Source organism: Linepithema humile, chromosome 4 (assembly GCF_040581485.1).
Source record: "Linepithema humile isolate Giens D197 chromosome 4, Lhum_UNIL_v1.0, whole genome shotgun sequence".
In the NCBI taxonomy this organism is placed as follows: Eukaryota; Metazoa; Arthropoda; class Insecta; order Hymenoptera; family Formicidae; genus Linepithema; species Linepithema humile.
Window position 1 is genome coordinate 30,041,050 of NC_090131.1, and position 24,328 is coordinate 30,065,377.

Below are 24,328 nucleotides of genomic sequence, written 5' to 3' on the forward strand. Positions count from 1 at the left end.
CCAAGCGGAATATTATTCTCGATAGCGCAGGCCTGTCGGCCGTCTGTCAAGCGATTCGTGTTTACTGCTGTTTGTAAATCACATGGCGGACAGGTAATTAGTGGGTCCCGCGAAAAATCGAACTTCGTCGTGGGAACGCTTAGTCGCGACACAGAATCGCGATAGAACCGAACGATGTATTCGTGGTACGCAGCGCCAAATTGCACTATCATTGTTAGGCGATTCCGGGAGTCACTCTTCGACCGAGGCGCATAATCACGTGCATTGTCGTCAGAAGCAGCGAGTCAGATTTTTGCGTCGTGCATGCGGAAGTGCGATTGTTACGTGCGTGCGACACTTTGGCTATTACAGGAAGTTAGTGAGTGGAAAATAGGCATTGCGCACGCATGTACAGAAGTTTTGAAACTATAAATAGGACTTGATTATAATTCTTGATAACTTTATGAAGAAAAAAGTTGTGATCGAAAATGCGAGAGGGAATGTTTGAATGAAACGGCGCCTTTAATCGCGCGAATTTTTAATTTTCCGCATCGGTAAGCATCCTTCTCGTTTTATAGCGTCTTATGATGGGGAATGTTTGATAGAACGGACGGACTAGGAGCAACATCGGTAAGGGCGAGAAGATTTTTAAGGATCGGTGAGTGAAATTGTGTGGAAAAAAATTGATCACCCTGTAGAGGCTGTCGAGAATGCAAATTTATTTCGACTGTACAATTATATGGCGCGTAGTATATTGCACAAAGTTACTATTAACTACATACGTTTTATAAACTAGTTTCGAATTTTCAAACTATGTAAAGTTTCATCTCATTAAAAATTTTGCTTTTCTGATTAAAAGCGGGAAGGTAAAAGGCTGTCATTATAGTAACGACGAACGAAAATGCAGAGCAAATCAAATTTTAAATTAAAGACTCCTTTATTTATTTGCCATTACTCGTTTCAATTTACCCTAACGGTTCTCTTTCTCTCTCTCTCTCTCTCGGTCGTTAAGAAATCAGTATTTTTTTTTTGTCAACTTGCTATACTTTTCTCGTAGCAGTTGGTTTTTATCTTCAATTGTAACTTGTATTTCTTTACTCTTGCATCTTTAATTTACCTAAAGTTTTAATTGCCTAATTCCTAACTTTAATTTGATCTATTCTTACATTTTATTGATCTTTCCGCCATTATTTTAAGTTTTGTCCTTTTGACTCTGAACACACAATTACATTTATATGCATCGTAAATAATTGTATTACTTCCAGTGTGCCAGTTTTCAATGTTAATCCTATTCACCCCCCTGATTTTATTTATTCGTCGTTAAAATACGTCTAATTCCCCTAAGCGAACGCGAGCGACGCAACGACGGCGTTGAGGACGACTCGTACAGTCGTACAGCTGACGCAGCTCTCGTGACAGAAGAGGGGTGCCTATGGTTAAGGTTAGGGAAGTAATTTATCTAGTAAAGCGAAGGAAAAAGGGGTCGAGATGATGGCGGCCACGAGCGCCTCTTGAGACGCGCACTCATTAATTCGCAGAATTTTCTAAAGTTGTTGATAAACCCGTAATTATAAATTTTCGTAATTTGTGCGGCTGCCATGACGAGAGACGGCCAAGTATCACGGTGGATATGTCAAGAAGTATGCTAGACGCGGTCTGCGACGGAGGAAAAAAGTGGCCGTCACCGTGTCGCTAGTAACATTTTAATTGTCGTCTCGCCCTGCGCGCCATTAACGCTATCTCGACCGGCCGAGGTCCTGGAACGAGCAACGCGGCGTTATTACTTCCTGAACTCTGTCGTAAAAAAAAAAAGTTTTAACCGCAGCAGCAGAATTAATTGTATGACGCACTTTAATCAAGAAAGTCCGACTTTCTCGTCTTTTCAGTGCGATATTGCGAGCGAATTTGTTAACTGTGAACTTTTAAGCGTGTCGAATGTCCTGCGGTAATTGCGCGATTGTGACGAACGTATTGCGGTAATAGCGAGCGAATAGAATTGCCGGGAGGTAAAAGCTCGCGCTCCGGGGAAAGTGTAGTGATCGTATCGAGAAGTGAGCTGAGTGAATGGAAACAAATTTTCATCCGATTCATCCTTCACTTCCCTTCATCCGACGTCAATATTTTTTTACGCTGATGTGAATAACGTTTTAATACTTGTAACATCAAAATATATTGAAATTAAGTAAGGCGTGATTCAATAATCGCGTGTACAGCTCGGAATATATTAATAAAATAATCATTTTAATTGCGAACAAAGCTTATACGGAATCTCAGACAATTCGCCTATTAATAATTGCGAATCAGATCGGATCGTTGATCGACAAACGCGCAACCATTGTCATCTCCGCGTAGTGCCGCGCGTACCGTTACATCCGGCGCGCTCGCTCTTCGTGGGAACATCGTTTGTTTCCGATCGCACAGTAGCCGTTCCGCTCTTCAAAGCATCGCATTCTCCAAGACGACGTCTTTGAAGAAAGCATTTTCCGCTCGGACAACAAACGCGACGCGCGAAGGTATAAAACGGCGAGTACGGAAGAGCGAGCTCGATCGTGCCGCGTTTCCGGTTCACGGTGTTCGGTGCTGGTCGAGCTACCGGTTCATTTACGGCGTTATAGATACGCGTGCGTGCAATGACGCACTGAGCGATTCCGACGAGAACTTGAATAGCCCTGAGGCGCCATTCGCCGCGGACGCCTTTTTCTCGTCGGCAACGACCCCGATACGCTGGCAATTAATCGACAAGAGATATCGATCTGATTACCATCTAGCATGGTGAGAATTGATATTCACGCGTAACTGTCCATCCCGAACTCGCTTGACGTTGAATATGTTGATGATGAGTGATGATGCTTGTGGTTTTACGCTGCAGAAGTGTAAATTATCTTTGCGGAATATTATGCAAATTACCGGTAGCGTTGTACCTTACAGCCTGAAATTATACGTTCGCGCAAAATTTTTGATACGTTGAAATCGTCATTTTAATCCCATTATTAAGTATCCGCGATAACATTGATCGTATGATAATGAAACTTTCGAGAAAATTAGAAATGCCGTTCATTCATTTTATCAAGTGAAATTAAATTATACGCAATATTACACATTTGTCTTGTTTGCAAATAATGCAAATAGTTTTATATTAATGTTTTATTGCACAAAAAAGATCCACTTTCAATTTTCTTTTTTCAGATAATGACATAAAGATAGCTTCGTGTTTTTTTTTTACGCAATTTTCTGCGGTCTTTGCCCTGGCGTTATCTTTTTCAGCGCGACGTTTATCCCGCCCTTCACGCGTCACAAACTTGATTCGCGTCTGCAGTCGAGGGACCCACTCCGGCCATTTCGACGCGCTTCGCTATACCGAGTGTTTTTCGCCGCGATTCATTGCGATGGCTGCTGTAAACCGAAAACGACCGCCTATGTCGATGCTCCGCACATAGCTGTTGCCGAGTACTACAGCTGAAATGTCGTCTAGCCGATGCAATCGTCCTCTGCCCTCGCTTCTCAATAATTTTTTGTCTCGCGCTGATAAACCGCGCCGATTCACTATCAATCGGAGTAGAATAAAATCCGTTTCAAACCAAACTTTTTCGGTAAGCGACGATTATGACTGTGGATGTCAGAGATTTGGATCGTAAATCTGCGAGATAAAAAATCAACAGGTTGTTTTATTTATATATAATATATCTCGAATATAAATAAATATTCTACTTTGAGATATTCACATTTCAGATAAAATAACACGTGAAATTTTTGCGGATTCTGTCGATTTGTTTTACAAGTGGAAGTTCAAAGTAAAAATGCATAAACTCTGCTTCCAGTTGAAATTCATGCACGACACTTTATACAAATTACGTTTAAATTAATATATATTTTTTTATGGATATACGAGATATTTGGAGCCAATGTTGGCCGATGATATAAAATTGATTTAAAAATACACAATTAGAAAGTAATCTGTGTCGTAAAAATCGCGCAGAATAAATACATGTGATACATACGCGTTTGATAAACCGATGAAGACCGAATGCGCTGCGTTTTATTTTATTTATAGCCGTATAAACGGAACAAAGTCGCTTTCGTTCGCCGTTTGTGATAAGCCGTTTCCGTAAATCGTCGCGCCGTCTGGCAAATTGAATTTCTGATGCCACGAGACACGAGAGACGGGCACCCATTTGATGACTGGCTGCCTCCGGCTAGCAGACAGGAGGACAGTCCTTGAGAAGTCAATCCCTTAAAGCTTATCTAAAATTAAATCGGTAGCTGGACGAAGGACAGAAAGAGAGAGAGAGAGAGAGAGAGAGAAGGCGGAGAAACCGGGGGCCTAGCGAGTGGAATTCCGGGGTATTCCGGTGCTATATGTCTGTCATAGGGAACAGAAAGGACACAGTGAAAGAAGAAGGACGCCGGGCGTCGTCTCCATGAGACAACATTCATTATACTCCCTCAACAATAGACGATTATTACGATAAACCGGATTCTTTCCCTCTTTCGCCGCCTCAAATTGGATTAGCCGCGCGAAGCGGCTTGATCCTTTACGCGTCCCTACGGTTGGCCCGTCGCGATTCTTCGCCCTACGATTCCTGATGGAAACGAGGAAATTTTTAGCGCGCCTTTATGGAGATAAACAACCGGGTCGTTTCGGCTCCGCTCTGACGCGGAATGTAAAGCGTATTATACGGGAACTCGTGGGGTCAGAAGGATCTAATCTATCGTATGGGCAGTTTTCTGAGATAGTCGATTCAGTTTGACGAGCCGAAAGAAAACGATATGACGTGGAAAGTGGAATTGATGAAATACGTCGATTAATTCCAATCCTCTTTTGCGCCAAATCGAGTCTTCCGTCGAAAGAAAATTCTGGGGGGAAAAAAAAAACAGGTTATCGAAGAGAAGATAATTTTTCACAAATTTTTCCAACGAAAGTTCTTTTCGTTCGATCCTTTCCCTCCGCTTTTAGCCGATCTTACTCGCCGATTTTATAATTTTACTGCAGTTGTAGGAAGATACTAGGAATCAGTTAGGGTTGACGGCCGTATTGCCGTATCGAAATAGCCGTATCTGCCGAATCAAATGTCACGGCGAAGTGCGACAGTGCAATTTGTCGCGCGTCAGCCGATATAACAAGCAAAGTCATTCCGTCGCCGCGCCGTCGCGTGAATAACCGCGAGATTGTAATTGTTTTTCATACCGATCGACGTATGACGACGATGTCTGGCGGTTTATGACGCTGGTATCAAGATAGGGCTTTGCGGCGTCTGCGCATGGGGTGAGGCCGGCCGACGGGGCTGAGGCGGGTGAAAGTTTATCATATAGATGGGGCGCGTATTTGCATGCTGCTCGTAAAAACTCGCGTGACCAGCTGTCCGTCTCCGCCCTTCGAAAGTCAGTCGGCTTCGAGCCGGCTCCTTCATCGTCCAGTCCAGAGGGGTCGCGCCATGAGTTTCTATTTTTACGTTGATTAAGGCCCGAGTGCACACCTCCGCACGACTTTGAACTTGACAGCGTCCAGAAATAGCACATTCGATATATAGCACCCCGATCTATCGAGATCTTGTATCTTTAATTCGGGATTAATGGAAGGACGTGATCTCAAGTATAATCTCACTCGGTTAGAATCTCCGTCGATGACAAAATACTGTAATGCAAGAGAGAAAACGGCAGAAAATATTGAAATAGCATTTCCATTAAATCGAGAAACTTGATAGCTTCTACGAGCTTTTATTTTTATTCCACGGCAAACCTCTTTCGATGTTTGTCCACTTGTACAGAAGAAGTCGCACGAGTCATTGGAAAAACCGCTTTCTCCCGTTCTAACATCATAATGTATACACACGGCAAAACCGTCTGAAAGATAACGGCGACCGCACGTGTGACTCGAAAGCCGACCGGGCTTTCCGAACTTTTGGAGAATGCGGTTAATTAGCCGCGCGTCAATTGAACGTTCGAACGTCAGTTTCCGACGAAGCGATCCAATTACGTTCGCGCGTCGGCGGTGGAGGAAGCGTGATAATTCTGTCGCGCGGAAAAGGCGCTCGATGAAATAACGTGAGGCTAGTTATTAATGAACTTACGAGAGCCGGCGAGCTTGCCGGGGGATGGGAAAATGGGGACGAGTATTGAGAGTGAAAGGGAGGAAGCTGTTACCGCTTTGTGTTCATTCCGATGCGGGGGTAAAGAGGGAGGGTGAAACGCGCCGACCGTCAACGGGGGACAATTCAGCTATATTCAGCTATATTCTCGGCGTGGTTCTCGTGAAACGTATATTACATCGGAATACTTCACGTGGAGTATACGTGTGTGTGGTTGGTCACAGCGGGTTCTTGGCTCTTTTGCAGCAATACATGTATGAAGAAGCGTGCAGAGAGAACACTGCGGTTCGAGCGATAAGTTTTTTTTTTTTTTTTTTTTAAAGACGAGAATAAAAAGTATATTATCGATTATTTTGTTATATTAATACTTCATGCAAATATTAATTATTGTTTGATTATTATTACTCGGATTTTTAATTTAAATTTGTTTGGAATTCTTTAAGACAGAGATTAATGTCCGTTTTCGCTAAAAAGAGAGGACCAATCGATGAAATTCTAATTGTGTCGCGTGTTCTAATTACTTCCGCCGTGGCACCAAAGTTTCTCCCTGCCTTTCGCTTAATTAAATTGGAATTAACAATTCATACTCTTATTTATGACGTTATTAATAATTTTGATGTCCCGTTGGAGCGTTTGAAGGGTCGCGCACAACTTTTCCGGCTAAGGCACAGGCGGCACTAATTATTTCCTCGTAATTATGGGCATTACGAATTCATGGCTCGTGGGCACGTTTCACCCTTTCGATGATTTCGCGGAACCCTTACACGAAACGCTAACCAACTCGATATACGGGATATTTAACTCGCTGTAGTAGCGCGTGCGATACTTCTCAGCGGTATCTCTCCCTCGATTTGCGGTGAAATTAACCGCGGCGATATTAAAACACCGCCGACGGTATCTTGCCGAGATTTCCTCGAGAATTTACCGAATGCGTTGCACGTGCTGCTTTATCAGCTTCCGTACTGCGCCCGTGTGATAGCTTAACGATGTTGAATTGCGCCGAGTCCATTGTACACGCGTGATACAGTCGCGTGATGCACGTGGCTGAAGAAGGAAGCGGAGAAAAAAAGAGGGGAGCGAAAAGAGGGAGAACAAAAAATTCTCCTATTCGTATTAATCTTAGAAATGTTTTAACGGTATGCGCGAAGTAAAAAATATCACCGACATTAGATAAATCCAGGAATGCTTTTAATTTTAAATTAAAAGAAAAAGAAAATTAGGGTGCAAATGGGATATGAATTGAGAGTAATTGAGACGGAAGTGCACAGTCTATTAAATAGATCAAAAAATAAATTTTATCTTGTAATAAGCCACTACAGTAAGAAGAAAGATAGCTCCATTGTTTTCTTATATAATAATTACTTAAGGTAGCGCTAATGTTTGTCTATTTGTTCCAATGGCGTGTACATTAGAAAAAGAAAGGAAGACCATTATGAGAAACCATGAAAAAAAAATTAGGTACGCGCGTAAAGAGGACACGGGGAAACGAACGCCACAGCGGGAAGACAGGGCACGGCAAAGGCGCCGAGACGCTAGGAAAACACGATGGGGTTAGCGGGGGTCGCGCGACGGGAGCCTCTTCCCGGAGGGGGTAGAATGCCTGGAAAAGGGCATTCACCTCTGTACGCGCACGCGTTTCTCTTCCGCACTTTATGTACAGCAGCACGTGTATACACATACGCATACATACGCGCCGCGTCGTGCCCGCGCGACTATTCCGCTCCGGCCATTACACATATTTCGGGTGATGGTAGTTGGTCAAATATTTCGGGTGGTGGTAGTTGCTCAAACGTTCATCCGGGATATCCGCCGAGAAAGAGAGAGAGAGAGAGGAGAGGTCCTGTTCGTTTTTTTGTCGCATTCAATATTCCCAACCATTCCCCTTTCTTCGCGACGCCACCGCGCCGGATGGCTCCACGCAGCCCTTCGGCTCTACCCTTCAAGGCCTTCCGCGGGTTTGTTTTGCTCGATAGTATACACGAGGTCGGCTACGTACTACACGCGCAAGTCGATCGATTTATTTTACTTTAGAGAGAACTTCTTGAAGTTGCTGAGAAATTATGAGGGGCACGAAGAAAAATAAACTCGAGAAGCAATAAAACCGCTATGATATAGGGTGAATTTGTGTGTTCTTTATTCATTTGTTTGATTTTTAAAATACTCACGTGTGACGTGAAATATGAGAAATATATGTAATGTAAGATTTTATAATCAGGCCTTTATAAAATGATCGACACGGCAGATAAGACTCTTCACGAATATAAAATTTTAATTTTAACGTCGACTCTAAGTGTCTTGAAAAATGTTCTTGAGCATCTTTTTATGCGCAAAGTGTCGCATCATGATCGCGCACTACTAACATACATATCCGGAAGTTTCCGCGAAGCAAGATGTGACATGCGAGTCGCACGTGTGCCCGTACATGGCTTCTCACTAATGGAACACCCAGCACGTAGAAGTGATCCTTCATCCCCGTGCTGCGTTTTTCTCTCGTTTTCTCCGGTATTCCACTCGGGAGCAGATAAGAGGGAATTAAATGACGGCGTGCGCCTCCCGCGCGGGTGATGCATCCGCCTCGATTCGGCTGCGAATCCCGCGTACGCCGCCGCCGCCGCCGCGCTAACGGGTGGCAGCGGAGCGGCAATTTATTTCAGCCAAGCATGGCGCGCGCGAGCCGGCAAGATCCATTAATCGTTCTTGTGAGATCGGCGACGTTGACGAGTGGTTTACGTTGGCGATTTCCCGCCGTTTCTGCCTCGCATCTAGTACGTCTGCGAAATCTCCGAGAAGGAATTCCGTAAGCTGACCGCAAACACGATGAATTCGACTTGCATAACTTATCTTGACGTCTTAAGATCTGAATCTCGCTTCTCCTTTTGTTAGCCGAAAGTTTATTTCACATCATACGATACATTACGTTACATGGACGCGCGCGTGAGTCATCGACGAAACACAATAATATTAATTCTTTCATACCTTTAAGCCGCGAAACTTGCAAAGAAGTATTGCGATTTTAACGGCAGATGATGATTATAATTTACAGAGACTGTTCCCCGGCCTATTTTCATATTTCAGGCAGCAAGCGAAATTGACAGTTATCGCGAAGAAGTACACATCGCGAAACTTTTCCGATGTTTCTCGAGCCGAAAGAGAGAGCTTCCGCGGTGCACACGATTGCGCGAATTTTTATTGCCGTGCAGGATTACACTTTCTATCGTATTTTTCATCCGTATACCGGTTGCTCGACTTCCTTCGCGGACGAAATCCGCTCGGCTTGGCAATTTCGCTCGTGAGGTTTCTTAACAACGTAACCGACACCGGCGTTTAAGTGCACGCGCACGTATCTGCGCGGCCCAACAGCACGTGCTCGTGACATGTGTTAGCCCCTATACTGGGTCGTGCATAACACTATCACTCACCGTACGATACACCCACGTATCAGTCCAGCCGGCCGTATCACCTACCTGCTCGGCTTTATCGGTACAGCCCGCGTCAGAAGTTGCGCTTCCTGCCACCGTCTCAGGTTTCACGGACGATAATTATAACTGGACATTATTGCTGCTTGCAGAGGTTTCGCGCGAATAAAAAAAAAACAACAACGAAGGATGTGTGGTATAATGTGCCGTAATTATTTTACAATCTATTTAACTACGTCAGTTAACAGGCTTAATGCGAATTAAAGTGTATACCTTTTTTTTTTTTGCGAAATTTTTTCAATTTTAATAGCATCGCTACTTGAACACAGTGCGTTTTATCAGACGATAACTTTGACAGTGCGTTCATTATTTCTTTTGTGTTGGCGGTGGTGCCGATTCTACGGAACAATGAGCGTTAAATAACGTATAATACATTAACGACCGATCTGCCATGCGTAATGGGCGCGACATGCGTGTCTCGCCAGTCGTACGAACGTGCGGTTTGCACCTGAAGCTCACCCACGTACGAACCCGCGGCAGTTGCGATCGCGAGTTACACCGTAATTTATCGCGCTCCGCGAAAATTACAGCCCGGACTAGCCACTTATACCGGGTGACAAAACTGCAGCGTGCACGGCGTCGTGCGTGGTGCACCCGGATGCACGTGAGCGTGCAGCTAGTATACATATACATATACGTACGTTACATACCTACCCACGCGAGGCCGGGCATTACCGGGTGTCTGAGGGGGATCATGGTAGGGCGGAGGGCGCAGCGGGGCGAGCACGAGGGGGTACAGAGCCGGGGAGTAGAGAGAGAGAGCTACCTGTAATATTGATCCGCAGCCGAGCGTCCCTCCTCCGCTGCGTGTGTTAGAGGGATGTTCCATAACTGTCGTTGGGCGCTGAAACGAAAACATCGCCTTTCGTGCGTGTATCACTTCTACCTTCATAGACGGACGGTCCTTGGGGTCCTTTTTCTCTTTTTTTTTTTTTTTTATTTCGCGGCCCGATGAGACGACGACCGGGCAGAAGGGTGTGCGACCCGTCGTAGTCGCGATCGGGCTCGTGAAGAGCGCCGCCTTAATGAGAAAAACCTCGAAAGCCGGCAACTCTCAATATATTCGCATTCCTTTGTCCTTTCCCTTCCGCGTGGCCTTCGATCTGATTTCCCGAATTAGATATACGCTTTTCATAGAGTTTCCCGATAGATGATTATTGCAGACGGAAATAGCATTTCCTTTCTTTTTTTATAAAATATCGTCATTGGTAATATTGTTGTTATTGGCAACACTTACCTCATTCAGGAAAGCCTAAAAATATGACAAACAAATAACAATTTTGATTAATTTAAAAATACACGCCGTAAATGCAAAATCAAAGGAAGCGATTAATTATTTTTTACGAGACGTCAAAAGGATCTCTCATTAGGCTCTTAGAGTTCCAGGGATTGAAAGATATTTATTGAACATATGCTAAAAATAATGACCAAGTTTAATGTACTGAACGAAACGTACGCTTGCTTCAATGTATTCTAATAAACTTTATATCGTTATACAGCACTCAATCATTTAATTTGCAATTTTAGAATAGAAGGAGGGAAAAAAGTATGCAGACTATTCGCTTTCTCTTTCGCACTTGGTTCAATTATATTGACGGATTTATTGTAGGAAAAGATAAACACATATGTTCACATCGTCCACATGTCAGATGTCCTTATCCCCGCGGAGTTCTATCGCACAGAAACGGGAAAGTCTGGTCTGTTCCCCATCGCGCATCGCCATTGCATTTGCGATCTCGCGTTTCGTACACAACGACACAACGATCAGAAATTTTTTACGAAACGCGTGACGTCAAACTGCTGATACGACGTAAATGTGAAGCCCCTATTATGAAGTCATGCCTGCGGCATGCTTTCCTGAAATTATGACGATTGTCCGTGCCATTCCGTTTGGATTGGCGTCGACAAACGGCTTTCCAAAGACGGATTACCGCGTCGACATTAACCGCGTTTACGGGTCTCTCGTGTAAATTAACTGTCCGTTTACTCAAACGAGTATCAAGCGTAGTACAAAGGAAAAACGTCTTCGAGCGCGGGAGAGAACACGTCGGAAGATATCCTCTCCTCTCGCCGCGTCGCAAAAGTGTGTGAGAGACGTCAAGCGGCCATGGGTTAAAATGACGAACGGTAACGACTGCCTAGAAATAGCTTCGCTCTTTGACCCGTGGACGCTCGCGCTGTAACTCACGCTCGGCGATCGATCGCGGCGGGTGCAGCAGCGAGGCATTAGCGGGCGCTGCGACGAAGATGCGTCCCGGGAGTTCTGCTGTAACGCGAGAGGGAAACCTCTCAATAGTCACATTAGCATACAATGTTCCTGCGACACGTTCCTTTCTCTCTCCCTCGCTTCCTGTCCGCGAATCAAGAGTTTAAATGCTTGTGTATCCTCGCGCGCCCAATTAGCAACAATTTCGCCTCCGGCGACGTAGATCTTTGCACCGCCAAATTTCCTTCTGTCTGATTGTGAGAGCACGCCATTCACTTTAGCTATTATCTTTCATTCTCTGATAGCGGCAACGAAAAAGTGAAGAATCTCCAGTCAGAAATATTGAATTTTTATCGCTTCCAACTCTTTTCTGTAAACATTTTATATTTTTGTACTGTTATTTGGGCAACAAATTTGAAAAATTCTTTCTGTGTTCCACTAAGCTTTTACATATTTTAATATTTTAATTATTATATTTTAATTACATGATTCACATAATTAAGATTCATAGGACAGGCCTTGAGTCTTGTATAATTTTTTAGTTTTTTCTCTTTTAAATATTTTTTAAAATGTAAACTATTTTTTTACAAGAAATTAATTTAATTTAATTTTTTAAATTGTTTAATTTAGCTTACGTTACAAGATTATAAAATGATATATAATTTTGCCGGGATTGAAATAAATTTTGGCTGCGTTCGCTGCGATTCGTGGCTGCTCGGGATCGATTGAAGCTATATATTCCACTTCTTGCTATCCGTTTCGGATCTGATGATGTGTATTTTCGTACATCTATTCTGTGCTGCTGAAATGTCATTAGCAGAAATGTCCATCGATTTTCAATAATCTCCAGCGAAAACGTCCAAAATTAACTGCTCGTACTTCTCGCCATAGAAACCGCCAATTCATTAAAGAACCCGCGATAATAAGTACATACCATTCCCTAACCACCGAATGCCTCTTACTCGAGAGTCCTCCATTAGATAGTAACTCGATAAATTTCTCATACAAATCGCACGCCCCGCCACGCCGCCGAGAGAGAGACTTCTGTTTTCACAACAACCGGTCGTCCTTAAGAGATCTTTTCAAATGTAATTCCGCGTGATGAGAGCACCCGCTATACACATAGACAAGAGGCCGTCTATCGCGCGAGTCGGTTGGAGGATTCGCTTTCCTTCGCTTTTTTCGCGACGTTCTCGAGACACGCGCGTGAGTGTTTCTCCGTGCAGGTGCGAGGCACGCGTATACAATGAGCGTGCAATTAATGCAATACGTGCGCGTGAACACATTGACGGCGATAATACACATCCATGTTTTTTTACTACTTATGCCTAGTTTTCGGAAAGCGTCTTTAAATATATATATAAATGCGTTTCACAAAATATTTGTATTAAATTTTAATTTTACATCGCCGCAATATTGAACGGTGATATTGAAATGATATATTATCTAATGCCATTGCGCGCGTATTCGTCTCTTAAACTCGCAAACCATTTGCCGAATTTATGTGACAAGACGATCATGATTTCTTTCCGGGCTATAAATTTCCCACGACTTTCGTTCAATCGCGACTCGCAATTAAGTGCGACGCAGGGACGCGTTATTCGAGCTTGACGAGCTTGAAACCTCATTAATTTAAACTGGCTCGCCGGCGAATAAACGGATGATGCGATGTGGCTCTTCTTCTTTGCAGCGTGCGCGCGAGGAGAGCGGCAGGGAGAATTAACGTGAATAATTTCGCGCTAAACGATGGAAACGAGGTCGTTGAAGCCCCACCGCCGCTCCCGAACGATATCTTGACCTGAGAATATATCTCAGCGCGCTGAAATACGAGCGAGCGAGCGAGCTAACCCTCTCAAAGACGGGGGATAAAACCCCGGATACTTCTAAGGCTTGCTAACCCCTTTCGGCAACCCCTTTTGCTCTCCTTGCGTTACCTTGAGTTCGTTCTCTTTCGCATACCAATCACGCACGCACCGACTCGGTTCGCCTCGATCGTTAGAGGCGGCCGAAACGACCGCTAACCTGTTCAATCATAGTTAATTCCCACGAGATGATTCCCCTCGAGTCGTGGATTGAAATCGCGGGGGAGGTGAAGGGGGCGTCGGAACGTCGTCTCTTATCCCTGATATCGCTCTTCTCTTCTGCTCGGGCTTAAGTGCTCTCCATGGTAAAAAATGAGAATTTAAACGTACAGCGTAGTTATCTAAACATTCGAGCTAAGCTTGGTATCAGCGCGAGGATTTTCATGCAGATTACAGTCGTAAATTAACATAAAAATTGAATCACGAGATCTAGCAGTTCATAATGGAACAATAGAAAGAGAGCATTAATAACTTGCAATTTCTCGTCTTTTTTATACCGCCGGTAATAATGGTAGCGTAACGGTTGTGACAGGCTTTGTGTCAAAGTCTATTGATACGCGACTATCCCTCGTAATGTATTGGTGAAATCGAGTATGCGCGATTTCATTGTGTAACGTTGCGCGAAATTTAATTGAGAAGAGAGTGCCGAATTTCCATGCATTCTGGAAAAATGAGATCGCCTGAAATACGCCCGTAATGAGCTTAATCGGCTTTGAGAGAGCATCGCGAAGCTTTATTTAACGGATTATGCGCAAATACTATCGCGTTCGTTACGTGACATCGTTAAAAAGACGTTATCGTTATTGGTATTGGCGCGCGATCTAAGCGAGCCGGCTAAACCGACTGCACGGAAACTTTCCCGTCTCCCCTTCTTCCCTTCCTCCCGTCTGCCGGATCGAAAATCAGGCAGATTAACTAAATAAACCGTAACGACCTAATTCCAAATATACGTATCGGAAAATAGAATGTACGGTCAGCGATAGCAAGAGTAGATACGATCCGGTTTCGGATCGTTGACGAATGGCACCACCCTACTTCTGATCGTTTAATCTTTTCCACAATCCTCGTGAAGCCTCCTCATCACATACCGGAAAAAAAAAAAATTATAAGAAAAACCTCGAAAACGGAAACTCGTGCGCGTGCGACCACTTAGGCGGATATTTTCCTTCTTTCGTATCGAATGTCCACATCATCATTTATATTTCTGCTTTCTTTATTTTCTGCGGGAGAATTTTCTTTTCTATGTCAGAGTGGATCTAACCTACATGTTTGCGAAATAGTATATGCTGCTGTTGATATTTATAAATTGAAAAATGAAACTTTTAAGTTAATCGATTGATACTCAATTATTTATGCAGTTCTGCAGCAGCAAAAAGAGGTAAAAAATCTAAACGAGTTTTAACACACGTGAAATTATTCTGTCAATATTTGTCTATTCTCTGGAGATAAAAATGCCGTTCGCGGAATTCTCTCTTCCTCTCCTCCCGTTTTCTTTTCATTCGGCGACGTACCTTTTTGTTGTCACGGAACCAACATGAGAGCGCCAGGCTTTCGCGAGTCCGGCGGCGATGTGCAGCGTACCAGCCAACCGAGCTGCACTCGGTGCACGGGTAAATCGATAGAAGACGGTCGGAAGGGAGTGATGGAGGGGTTGGGGTGGCGGGCGCAGGGGTGAAAACCGGGTAAAGGCGCCGGGATTAGAGTGCCGAACCGGGCTCTAAAGTCTCTCCCTAGCTGTGCTCTGTCTATAACGCACACATACGAACCCACACCGTGGAGACGCTTCCACATCCTTCCCCCCCCCCCTGCTCACGCGATATCCTTCTACGTGTTCTCCCCCTGGGTCGGTCCGCCCTGAACGAGCGTGTGCGGCTCTCGTGTGTCACGAGTGTTAGAGCTGCTCGAGCCACGTCCGACGTGTCTGACATTTTTCACTCGATGTATTTCACTTATTTTCTTAAACTGAAAATTTCGAAAAAATTTTTTCGCGCGTACAACGTATCGCGTTGAAAAAACCTATCGAGTTTTTATTTCATAAATTAATCAATTTTTTCACGATGACAAAAATATTTGGTTGAAATATGCCCAATCAAATCTAGTTATTCTAAGTAAATGTTTTTGTTTAGCAACATTTGTTTCTACAATTTTTTTTTCTTTATATAACATTTAAAAAATATCAACAAAACAAGTTTTATTACTTTAGTTATTTGAACTAAATATAAAATCTCAATTTTATTGAAAATTTTCTAACTACTAAATTATTTGGCCGAGACAACAAAATTGCTAAAAATTATTTTAGCGAAATTTATATATATTATATATTTATTTTCCTAGTGTACAGATATTTTATATAAATAACCGTGAAAAGGCGTAACATTGAAAAAAAAAATTGTAAATTTGTCTCATTGAAAATTCTGTAGCGCAACGAGCAGCGTTTCTAGGTCAAATTTCGTAGTCATACGATAATCCGATTATACGAATGAATTTTATTGCGTGAATTTATTAACTGAATAGTGGTTTGCGAAAGCAATCGCAGTGGCGGAACAAATCAGAGTCGAGTGCCTCTAATTCGAGTGCTTCGCACAAACGTGCCTCGTAACCGGCCGGCCTCGCCCTTGACGATCGAAGCTCCCGTCGGAGTTACGGGATGATTGATGGCAAATCGAGGCCCGGGAACCGAGCCGCGGGCCTGGGCCCCGGTTACGTCGTACGTCTAATCAATACCAGCGCCAGTGCCAGTCACGTTCCTCGTGCTGGTACCGCGGGACGCTGCGCGAGCCCTGGTATGCGACCTAGAGCTCCGAATTTGTTGACCCACGATAGAGGAACGCGTCCTCCAACCCCGGTCTCTCCCGCCTTACGTCATTGATCGCGATCGAGGGCACGGGGACTGCTCGAAATTCTGCGGTTTGCGGGGAATTCATAGTTGCCGGTCGCGAACGATGCAGTTGCCTTCAACTGCGTAGTGCAGTAATTACAGTCTGAATAGAGGTTGCGAATCAGACTTTGTTCGCAAATTGAATCTAAGTTGTAAACCAGAGTTCAACCGCAAATGGAAATTTATCTGAGTTCGAGTACACAAGGATCCCGCGAATATCATTTTGGTTTTACTTCGTTAAGTGCACTTATAAAGTAGGTCCGCGTGTAAAAAATCCATTCTATTGTCATTTTAAATATAATTCGTGATAAGAATATATATATATATATATCTTTTGTACTCGTGTTGTACCTCTAAATTTAACTGTGATATCGCAGAGTCAATTAATTAACTCTGTACGCGCCGCGCTAAGAGCTTCTGTCAAAACGCGGTAAATTGCACACGATTTAATCTGCCATCCTCGCACATTTCCTGACACGGATATGTTTCGAAAGTTGCTCGAATAACGCCGGTGTGTCACGGCGAATGTGAGAAATAAATTAATTCAGACAAAATTAATTAAAAGCGATTAGAAGCGTGATTTATCCGCGAGAGATTTCCAGCCGCGCGACGTTTCTCCTCCAATCACTTTCACGTTACGAACGCTCAATCGGAACGGGAGATGCGACCGCAAAGATATAATTTCCCTTAACCCCGGCCGAGCTGCGAGTTCGCCGCGAATATCGACGTGACCTATATCGCGCGCTGACCGATATTGCCCTCCTTCGTCCTATAAATAAACGGATCCAAACAAGTGCGGCAGCCGCGGCCGACTGTTCGCTCGCTGCACATGCGTCTACAATAATTATTGTTTCAAAACGCGTACGTTTGTCGGACAACAAACATCTGCTTACAGTGATATTGTAATTTAAACGGCAATTTCGTTGTCGCAATTACGGGATGCGCAAACGGGATCGCATTAATCGTTTATTCGATAACACACGTAGTAGAAATTTACGCGTGCAGGCGCGTTACCTTCGACCTTAATTTTGACGACGTTTTGTGTGACATCGTCTCTCTCTCTCTCTCTCATCGCGCGACATGAATAAATAAATATCTCCGCTCGAACGAGTTTCATTACGACGAATCAACGTAAACGGATTATTCCCGTCCCTTTTGTCTATAAAAAGAGTCATGACTGGCGGAGATCGATTCGCGGAGCCGCAGCGCGCCAGCGCGCGCGCGGAGAGTAACATTTTTACGGCACTCTCCCGCCGACGAGACGAAGGAGAGCGCTCTATTTGCAAACTTAATTCCATTACTTCGATGACGGCGCGGTTTTACATCGCGTTGACAGAGCGCCGTGCCGTCGTGCTCGATGCCCAGGAAGAAGAGGAGAGAGAGAGAGAGAAAGAGAGAGAGAGAGAGAGAGAGAGAGAGAGAGAGAGAGAGAGAGAGAGAGAGAGCGTGCGCGAGTCTTTGTTGGTCGGCCGTGCTCTAAAATTACACCGGCAACGGTATTCGTGTCGCCCTCGCAAACCCTCTTCGCAATCGAGGCTTCCGCAAAAGTTGAGGAATGATTGATGGAGGATCATGAAGCGGGAGAGAAGTGGCAGACCCTATCTACGCCTCGTGTCTTCGAGCATGCCGAGTAATCGATCCCGCACGACGAAAGAGATGGAATTGCACGGTGGCGAAGTGGATAAACCGTGAATCTGTGATGCGGAAACTGAATTACAAATCGCTTTGCACTTTAAAAAGCAATGAAGCCTTTGGCGATTGCTGGATTATTTATGTACAATCAAAGCGTGTCGTCTCTATTAACAACAATCCGACAATAATTCTTCGACTATTTTTTTTTTTTTTTTTATAACATTGATCAAGATATCATTGATTAAGATAATGTTTGCCAAAATATTAATTATATTAAACAGGCAACAAGTTTGATTATATAATTAACACACGATCGTTACACGTATAATTAATAATACTCTTCTGTACAATTAATTTTCGCAGGTATATAATTAAATTTTATACACTTAAAATATATAACTAGCGTGCTCGCGTAAACTAAAACAAATTGATTACTCAGAATATCACGAGCGTCACCGCGTGCTAGAATAAATTACACGATAAATCATTCGTGCGTAAAAAGAATTACATTTTTGCATCGGCATTTTTTTTTTTATCGAACTGCGTCGTATCACACGGGCGTGTTCACCGTTTAAATTGTATTTTACTTTTTCCAAGAATTACAAGGTTGCAACTTTCTTCATTCGTCGATTGGCAAGATGTTTGCCTTTGCACGCGAAAGCCAAGCGCGCTGTGTGCATACAAATCTAATTTAACGTAATGAGACGACGACTCGGCTCGGCCGATTTTAGATTCACACGAGCGGTGCGTATTATTCAGCACGGCCACGTTACGTAACGAATGTCCGAGACAAAATTAGAACGCATTGTACACTGCATCGTTGCGTTCTGTGCAGTCGACGTTCAAGTTTAACTTCTGTTGTAAAGAAATTATCGAGAATGATCACCAGTTTCAATCTTTCATTCTAATTTGCATTTTTCATCTCCAATTCGAAAGACAGAATTAATCATTACCTCTCTTTTTTAATTAAGAATGTCGAGACTTCGCTCGTAACTTCTAAATTAATCAGCAATAAAAAAGTGAAACTTTCAAGAAAAATCTGCTCTCACGAGTTAAAAGTTTTGCAGTTGCAATTAAATATCAAAGCTTCAATCTTTATTCAAATTAAAGTATATATATTTTATTGATTTTTCAATTGCAATTCAAAGTTATTAAGATTCGAAATCACAAATATCTCCGGATTGTCAATATTTGCTTGCGAAAACGATGTTCTCTCTTAAATTCCCGATGGATATAAATCTAAAAACAGCTTAATACTGTCAATTCGTAACACGTAAATTACTGCTCTAGATTTCTAATTCCATCGTGCGGTCCCCTTCAGCAGGGGGTGCAGAGCTTATTCGTTTCTTCTGGGAGGCATTCAAATCTCATTTTGGAGGCTTTGGGGCGCCACTTAGGATGGGGTTAGAGTTAAGAAGGCTACATAATTTAAACATAATGTCCCGCTGAATCGAGCAGATACGAAGTAGATGGGATCCCTCTCTTTCCGCACTGTTCACGGAACACTTATTTCTTCCCAATATATAAAACTCCCGTCGTAGTAATCGTCAAAGAAACGTACACGATATTCCAGAGTACATTGCACAAATAAATATAATTTTTCAAAAATTTCTCTTTAGCTCGATCTTTCATTTACACTCAATTTCATTTTCATCCATTTATTCACATATTCAAATAATTAGATTTATCGGCATTTATCGAGTTAATTATTACGATCGCATTATAATTATTACATAGCACAATCAATTTATTTATTAATATTTAATTGTCCGCATTTTTGGCGAATAATTCGAATAATTATTAACGTTACCGAAATACGGCATGATATCTCGTATTTCGCGCGCTGAAATTTAATTTCCAAAGGCGAACAATGCAATTCGTGTCTCATCAAGACACGAACGCATCTGCTGCAAATCCAGGCACGTTCCTAGGTGGAGAATAATCGCGCAGCGTCCCTTGATCATTGTCATACGAATTTTCATCTCTCCGGGAGACATTCCGAATCCATTTCACGAGAGACGGCGAACGACATAAATGCCCCGATCTCACCTCCTTGTTCCCTTTCTCGACGAGAGAGAGAGAGAGAGAGAGACAAAGAGAAGTCTGTCTTCCTTCTTCTCCCGTTGTGGCAATCAGATTGAACGCGCGTCATCATCGTTTTCGTCCTCGTCCTCGTTCTCGTCGTCGTCGTCGTATAGTTGGCTTCCCGCTCGCTCCCAGTTTATTCCCTTTTCGTCGTCCCTCGCCCTTTTTCACCCTTCTGCCTCCCTTTGCCTCGTGTTTCCCTCGGCGATGTGAAGGTGAAACGGCCGGGAGGGGGGGAGGCGGTCTGATTGCGAACGACGAGGGGGAATCGGGAGTGATTCTTGCCATGCAAATTTATGGGAATAAAGAAAAGCCGGCCGCTCGACAGAAGGAAAACAGCTTGTCGCGTTTTGACTGCCGGCGAGTTCCACCGGGAATAATGTGTACTTATAGAGTGCACACGTGCACGCCGCGCGACGGGAGAGTCATTGATCCCGATCGGATGGACGTCGTGTATCTAGAGGGAAACAGAGATGCGGACGCCGGCGTCGTATCGATGGATTTGGCTTCCCTGGATAATTAACAATGGACTAATTTGTAAACGCCGCGCGCGCAGATTTTCTCGAATCAGAGACACGCGACAGAGAGAAAATGCGATTCGTCACCGTCGCTGTGTTTGGCTTCGCAAATGCTCCGCGACTTCTCGCGCACAAACGTTCTTCGACTATCGAGCGACACGTATTTTTTCAGGTGCGTTAACGCGAGAGTAGGATCCTTAAGATTTCTCGCGTTATTTTCCTTTCTCCGTGGCGTTTTCTGCGCTTTGGAAGAGGTCTTCTCTTCTAAATAACTTTCTGGGCCAATCCACCATCTGTGTTTTCTAATTCAAATTTCTTGAAAGTACCTGTTTTTTTACCTTGATTTTAGCGAATCTTCGTCACGGGGCTATGCATAGTTAAGAGGATGCTAATTTTACGAGATGCGCGTGTCATCAAGATTAAATTCGGCAAAAAATTCATGTCGAAATGATGTTTTTTTAGACTCTTGTGTGCGTCACCATGCTGTATGTTATTCGGTGTCGTTCTGCATATTATATAAATGTATGCACATATATCATGTTCAGATGAAAACATACCGATTTCGATTACTTCGATGTTGCATTTTGATAAAATATGAAAAGCATTCTGCGAGTCAATAATGTGGAGAATATAATATTTGAAATTCGATAAGAGACGAGTCTGAAGCTTATAATCCAATGCGCACATCTATTTATATGCGATCAAGATAGCCTAGATATCGAAACGCATTGCTCGCCGGCAATAATAGTGTCCAATAATATTGCCGTGAGACTGCGCTCAATATTCGATTTTAATATCCGCGAACAGGCACATTTCAGCATCCGTATGTTACATTTTGGCGCTGTTACTTCGATTTCGCCTCACGGATCTCACTCCTAAAACTGCCATCGAAGAGCCAGAGCGACTGACCCAGATATCATGGTCTAAATGAAGTTTTCTTACGTGGCGAAATCGCAAAGTCAAAAGAAGAATTTCGAAACGCTTTGAAACGTACACATTTGTCGCGGCAAAAACAACGCTTCACGCTGACGAAATTGCTGACAGTAATATTTTAACGTAAACAGATATATGCAAGATTAAATGTTAAGTTAAAACTTTGAATGCTAAAATTGAACGCTAAGGAAATATCGACTACAATTCGATCCAGCAATAAATACTGAAAAGAATAAAAACTAAAAAGTCACAAGCAAAGGATCTAAAATATATCACATATTTCAACAATGTTGAACAATCGATTAATGTATGTATGTATGTATGTAAATTAAGTGTGTAGTGTTGTTCGAAGTTTAATAAAATGTAAAGAAAAAAAAAAAATGCCGAGAGATACTTCGAAGTATATTTACTGGGTCTCTCACGAGTTCTAGAGTTCGTTTACGTGTTCGTATCGATTCGCCGATGAATTATAGATGCATTGGGAGTGTTATTTATGCTAATGTACGTAAGACGGAGAATTGAAAGCGCCATATTAACGGCATCACGATGAAGAATACAAAGTATTCTTCACATCAGTATTTCCTGTTACAACGCGATAGTAGTATCGTAATACAACAATTTGTCATTTTAATAGTAAGAGAAAGATTTATTAATTTATTGCAAGAAATTTGAAGAGGAACGTTTAATGAAAGAAGCAGCGTTATATTGGAGGGATTTCGCGTATAAAGAAACATAAATAACATTTTATGTCTGTCGAAGTTCATTCGCGGATCTATTGCGACAATACTGACTTTTCACATACATATATGGTATGCAGAAAATATGACCACACCACGATATAATCGACTGTACGGCTGCAAAGCTGTAAAATAACGCCATAAATTCTTACGTAAACGGTATTTAAGAAGTAGAAGCGATGTATTAAAACGGCACGGATCCAATCGACCGGTGTGCGCCGTGCTCAAACCTGCCGTTTTACACTTGAAATTACGGATGTTGCACACGCCCGTATGTATCAACCCAATCCTTACGTAATTCTCGCCGCCTCTCGCATACGAAAGTTGAATTTACGCTGCAATTTCATGGCAATAATTCCGTTTGAATGTCGTGCGTTAAGCATCGACAAAAAAAGAATCATCGATGGATTATTGTTACACAAAGTGTTTCGCCACATGTCTTCAACGTTTCTTTCCCATATATACATTTGTCAATTCTTCATTGACTTTAGCTAAATATTTAACTAGAACTTTTATGCATATACAACTTTTATAATAGAACTTGCTACGCACTATACTTGTCGAGTAAAAACGCAAATGTGACAATTCTTCGTTTACATTTCCTGAATATGTATTATTACGCAACCGGATACCGCATGCGCGCGAAAACGGAAAAAGATGATTGCAACATTACGCGCTCGCTTGTTCCGAGTCCGACGACGTCTTTCGTAGAGTCATTCATGCGCATTGCACTCTGTTTACTGTTTTTCTTTTTTTTCTTCGCTTAACAACGACGAGAGAGAAACAAACTGCACCCCGTCGACGGATAGATAGTGCGTGTACGTAAAATCTCGCGTTATCAGCGCGTGATCTCATCGTCATAAGCATGGCGACGTTTATCAGAAGAGCGCGTTTCCCTATCCGGAGAAGATACAGTGAGTTCCTTTTTTGTTCTGTGCTTTCGCACTGACGAGCGACTTTTCTCTCCGCGTCAAGGAGGCGATTTTTTTTTGTGTTTGTTCTCGCCAAATTATCGTGTTTCGAGGATCTGCTTCTGCAGCCGGTTCGCTGATTATTCGTGCAAATAATTAATGATCGGCCGCCGCACGTATCTTCCATATGCAATATTTATGTGCAATCAAAATGATGTTGCTCCGAAATGAATCGGTCTGATTGCCGTCAAATTACCAATATTTATGGTGTCTGAATTTCTTTTGAGCCTACGAAGCTCAATTTTCAAAACCCTTTCCTTATATGTAATTTAGTAATTATGTTTAATAATTCAAGTGTAATTAATAATTTTTAAATATTACAATTTTTTACGATGTTCAAGATTAAAGTGGATATTTTTTAATTTCTTTTAGTACGCAAATGTATTTTTAACATAGTATTATTATAATGCAATAGTGTTTTTGCTTTTTCGATCGTTGGATTTTTATTTTACAGATTTTTTTGCAATATTAAGTAATATAAGATTTTTTTATATAATTTGTATATTCGTATTTTTCTTATTTTTCTCAGATTTTTATTTATTTATTTTTATTTTGTATTCTCGTTTTTATTATGCGCATATTATTTCTTATTTTTAAAGATCTACACGTGCAAGAAAGGTTGCCAATCTTTCGATCTCTCGGTTCAATCTATATTGAATATTTATAATATAATTACAGTCTCGAATTATTGAACAATTTATGCCTTAATATTTTCAAAAAAACTGTCTCTCTTTCTCTCTAAAGTCTAGAAGCGACACGTGAACGTTACGTAAGCAGCCTTACATTTTTATGAGGCTATATTTCAACAGTGCAACGTTAAAACTTCCGGTTCCACAAAAAAAAAAAAAAAAAAAGAAGATATGTCGAAAGCAGTTACATCGTGCGCGGTCGCATCACGCGCGTACATAATACCTGATTCTCTCGCCGCTTATTACGTGATTCCGCACAATTGCATAATGAACTCT

At 42.6% G+C, this 24,328-nt stretch overlaps 1 protein-coding gene across 2 annotated transcripts in view; it reads left to right on the forward strand.

Moving 5' to 3' along the window:
• The window catches only part of orb2, a 135,160-nt gene that overhangs the window by 87,848 nt on the left and 22,984 nt on the right, over positions 1-24,328 (forward strand). The gene's annotated exons all lie outside the window — the stretch shown is intronic.